The sequence below is a fragment of the Agelaius tricolor genome, unplaced genomic scaffold (genome assembly GCF_023055355.1).
Source record: "Agelaius tricolor isolate 1412-34295 unplaced genomic scaffold, bAgeTri1.0.p SCAF_88, whole genome shotgun sequence".
NCBI lineage: Eukaryota > Metazoa > Chordata > Aves > Passeriformes > Icteridae > Agelaius > Agelaius tricolor.
Genome location: NW_027269348.1, coordinates 305,565 through 310,838, shown reverse-complemented (window position 1 = coordinate 310,838; position 5,274 = coordinate 305,565).

Genomic DNA, 5,274 nt, shown 5'->3' with positions numbered 1-5,274 from the left:
TTTTTGGGTAAAAATCCCAATTTTGAGGTAAAAATTCGAATTTTTTGGGGGGGGGGGGAAATCCCAAATTTGAGGTAAAAAAAATCCCAATTTTTGGGGAGTGGAAATTCGAATTTTTTTGGGTAAAAATCCGAATTTTTTGGGGAAAAAAATCCCAATTTTGGGTTAAAAAAATCCGATTTTTTTGGGGGGTAAAAATCCGAATTGTTTGGGTGTTAAAATCCCAATTTTGGGGTGAAAAAATCCCAATTTTGGGGTGAAAATTCCGAATTTTGGGGTAAAAAAAATCCCAATTTTGGGGTAAAAATTCAAATTTTTGGGTAAAAATCCCAATTTTGGGAGTAAAAAAAAAATCCGAATTTTTTGGGGTAAAAATCCGATTTTTCTGGGGGTGAAAATCCCAAATTTGGGGGTCAAATCTGAATTTTTTGGGGTAAAAATCCGATTTTTTTTTTGGGTTAAAATCCCAATTTTGGGGTGAAAAATTCAAATTTTTGGGGTAGAAAATCCAAATTTTTGGGTAAAAAATCCGAATTTTGGGGTGAAAATCCCAACTTTGAGGTGAAAAATCCCAATTTTTAAATAAAGATCCCAAATTTTTGGCACGAACTGGAGAATAAATCCCAAATTTGGTGTAAAAACGGAAATTTGGGGGTAAAAATCCCAAAATTTGGGGTAAAAAACCTCGAATTTTTGGCACAACCTCCCAATAAATCCCAATTTTGGGGTTAAAATCCTGATTTTTTGGGTTAAAATCCCAATTTTGGGGTTCAAATCCCAAATTTTCGGCCCAAGCTCCCAATAATTCCCAATTTTGGGGTCAGATCTGGGATTTTTGGGTTAAAATCCCGAATTTTCGGCCCAAACTCCCAAATAAATCCCAATTTTGGGGTTAAAATCCCAATTTTGGGGTTAAAATCCCGAATTTCTGGGTAAAAATCCCAAAATTGGGGGAAAAAAATCCCGAATTTTTGGCATAAACTCCCAAATTTTTGGGTAAAAATCCCAAATTTGGGGGTAAAAAATCCCAAATTTGGGGGTAAAAATCCCAAATTTTTGGGTTCAAATCCCGAATTTTCGGCCCAAACTCCCAATAATTCCCCATTTTGGGGTCACATCTGGGATTTTTGGGTAAAAAAAAAATCCAAATTTTTGGGTAAAAAATCCCGAATTTTTGGGTAAAAATCTCAAATTTGGGGGTAAAAATCTCAAATTTTTGGGTAAAAATCCCAAATTTTTGGGTAAAACTCCCGAATTTTTGGCCCAAGCTCCCAATAATTCCAATTTTGGGCTCAGATCCGGGGTTTTTGGGTCCGTTCCGAGTTTTGGCCTCGGGCGGGGCCGGGGCTGCGCTCGAGCGGCTCCGGGTGAAAAATTTGAATTTTGGCCATTTTCGTTTCCCGTTTTTGGCTTTTTTTGGGCTTTTTTGGGCCGAAGCTGCGAGGGGGAGGCGGCGCCGCCGCTTCCGGGCGATTTCCGGGGGTTTGGGGAGAGGGAGGGCAAAAAAGGGCAAAAAATGGGGGGAAAAATGGGGAAAAAAATGGGGGAAAAAATGGGGGAAAAATGGGGGAAAAATGGGGGAAAATGGGGGAAAAAATGGGGGAAAAAATGGGGAAAATGAAGGGAAATAAATGGGGAAAAAAGGGAAAAAATGGGGGAAAAATGGGGGAAAATGGGGGAAAAAAGGGGGAAAAATGGGGGAAAAATGGGGAAAAATGGGGGAAAAATGGGGAAAATGAAGGGGAATAAATGGGGGAAAAAATGGGGGAAAATGGGGAAAATGAAGGGGAATAAATGGGGGAAAAAATGGGGGAAAATGGGGAAAAAAAAGGGAAAAATGAAGGGGAATAAATGGGAAAAAATGGGGGGAAAATGGGGGAAAAATGGGGAAAACGAAGGGGTAAAATGGGGAAAATGAAGGGGAATAAATGGGAAAAAAATGGGAAAAATGGGGAAAAATGAAGGGGAATAAATGGGAAAAAATGGGGGGAAAATGGGGAAAAAATGGGGGAAAAATGGGGGGAAAATGGGGAAAAAAAGGGAAAAATGAAGGGGAATAAATGGGAAAAAATGGGGGAAAAATGGGGAAAAAAAGGGAAAAATGAAGGGGAATAAATGGGAAAAAAAAGGGGAAAAATGGGGAAAAAAAAGGGAAAAATGAAGGGGAAATAAATGGGAAAAAAATGGAGGAAAAAATGGGGAAAATGAAGGGGAATAAATGGGAAAAAAATGGGAAAAATGGGGAAAAATGAAGGGGAAATAAACGTGAAAAAAGGGGAAAATGAAGGGGAATAAATGGGAATAAAGGGGAAAAATGGGGAAAAAAGGGGGAAAAATGGGGGAAAATGAAGGTGAATGAAGGGGAAAAAAGGGGAAAAAAGGGAAAAATGAAAGGGGAAATAAAGGGGGAAAAATAGGAAAAAAGGGGAGAATAAATGGGAATAAAGGGGAAAATAAATGGGGAAAAAAAGGGAAAAATGAAGGGGAATGAAGAGGAAAAAAGGGGAAAATAAATGGGAATGAAGGGGAAAAAATGGGAATAAAGGGGAAAAAATAAATGGGAATAAAGGGGGGAAAAGGGGGGAAAAAGCGAAAAATGAAGGGGAATGAAGGGAAAATAATAAATGGGAAAAAAGGGGAAATAAATGGGAATAAATGGGAAAAAATGGGGAAAAAAGGGGAAAATGAAGGGGAATGAAGGGGAAATAAATGGGGAAAAAAGGGAGAAAAAAAGGGAAAAAAGGGAAGAATAAATGGGGAAAAAGGGAGAAATAAATGGGAATAAAATAAAAAAATAAATGGGAATGAAGCAAAAAAAAAATGGGAATAAAGGGGGGAAAATAAATGGGAATAAAGGAAAAAAATAAATGGGAAAAAAGGGGGAAATAAACCGGAATGAAGGGGGAAATAAATGGAAATAAAGGGGGAAAAATGGGAATAAAGGAAAAAATAATAAATGGGAATGAAGGGGAAAATAAATGGGAATAAAGAGAAAAATAAATGGGAATGAAGGGGAAAATGAACGGGAATGAAGGAAAAAATAATAAATGGGAATGAAGCAAAAAAAAGGGAATAAAAGGGAAAATAAATGGGAATAAAGGGAAAAAATAAATGGGAATAAAGGGGAAAATAAATGGGAAAATGGGGGAAAATAAACGGGAAAAAAGGGAAAATAAATGGGGAAAAAGGGGAAAATGAAGGGGAATAAAGGGGGAAAATAAACGGGAAAAAAAGGGAAAAATAAATGGGAAAAAAAAATGGGAATGAAGGGGAAAATAAATGGGAATGAAGGGAAAAATAATAAATGGGAATGAAGCAAAAAAATGGGGAAAATGGGGAAAAATAAATGGGAATAAAGGAAAAATAAATGGGAATAAAGGGGGAAATGAATGGGAATGAAGCAAAAAAAATGGAATTAAGGGGAAAATAAATGGGAAAAAAGGGAAAAATAATAAATGGGAAAAAAAGGGAAAAAATGAGAAAAAAGAAAAAATGGGAATAAAGCAAAAAAACAAGTGGAAAAACACAAAGAAAAAGGGGGGGAAACAAAAAAATGCAGGAAAAATCTAAAAATAAAAGCTAATAAAGCCCCAAAAACTTGGGGAAAAATCACCTCAAAAAATGGGAATAAAACCCCAAAAATCGAGGAAAAAACCTGAAAATGGGAGAGAAAAAAACCCCAAAAAAGGGGGGAAAAGTGAAAAAAATGGGAAAAAAGCCCAAAAGCAAAGGGAATGAATCCACCCCAAAAAAAAGGGAAAAAAACCCAAAAATGTGAAAAAAATCACAAAAAAATTGGGAATAAAGCCCCAAAAATGGGGGGAAAATCCCCAAAAATGGGGGAAGAAAACCCAAAAATGGGAATGAGGGGAACGGCCCCTTGCAGGTGATGAGGATGAGGATGGGGATGAAGATGGGGATGAGGAAGAGGATGGTGAGGATGGGGATGGGGATGAGGATGAGGAGAGGATGAAGATGAGGGTGAGGATGGTGAGGATGAGGATGAGGATGAAGATGGGGATGATGAGGATGAAGATGAGGATGGTGAGGGTGAGGATGGGGATGAGGATGAGGATGATGAGGATGAAGATGAGGATGAGGATGGGAAAGAGGATGAGGATAAAGATGAGGGTAATGAGGATGAAGATGGGGATGGGGATGAAGATGAGGATGATGAGGATGAGGATGAAGATGAGGATGGTGAGGATGGGGATGGGAATGGGGATGAGGATGAGGATGAGGATGAGGATGAGGATGGTGAGGATGAGGATGAGGATGGGGATGGGGATGAAGATAACGATGAAGATGACGATGAAGATAACAATGAAGATGAGGATGAGGATGAAGATGAGGATGAAGATGGGGATGGGGATGGGGATGAGGATGAAGGTGAGGGTGAGGATGGTGAGGATGAGGAGGGGGATGAGGATGGCAATGAAGATGAGGATGAAGATGAGGATGGTGAGGGTGAGGATGAGGATGGGGATGAGGATGATGAGGATGAGGATGGGGATGGTGAGGATGAGGAAGGGGATGAGGATGAGGATGAAGATAGGGATGATGAAGATGGGGATGGGGATGAAGATGAGGATGATGAAGATGAGGATGAGGATGGGGATGAAGGTGATGAGGGTGAGGATGGTGAGGAGGGTATGAAGATGAGGATGGGGATGAAGATGAAGATGAGGATGAAGATGATGAGGATGAGGGTGAGGATGAAGATGAGGATAGGGATGATGAGGATGGGGATGAGGAGGGGGATGAAGATGAGGATGGTGAGGATGAAGATGAGGGTGAGGATTTGTTGCTGGGTTTGGGGTCAGGGGTGGATTTGGGGTCACATTTGGGGTCAGGGTCAGGGTTGGGGTCAGGGTCAGGTTTGGGGTCAGATTTGGGGTCGGGTTTGGGGTCAGGGTCAGGTTTGGGGTCAGATTTGGGGTCGGGTTTGGGGTCAGGGTCAGGTTTGGGGTCGGGCCCGGCTGTCCCTGAAGGTTTCGATGCTGATCCTGGAGCTGGGGACACGAGCGGAGAGGGGCAGGGACAGCGAGGGGACAATGAGGGGACAATGAGAGGACATTGAGGGGACAGTGAGGGGACAGTGAGGGAACATCGAGGGGACATCGGGGACATCGAGGACACATTGGGGACACTGGGGACAGTGAGGGGACACTGGGGACACTGGGGACATTGGGGACAATGAGGGGACATTGGGCCATTGAGGGGACACTGAGGGGACATTGGGGGGACACTGAGGGGACAATGAGGGGACAATGA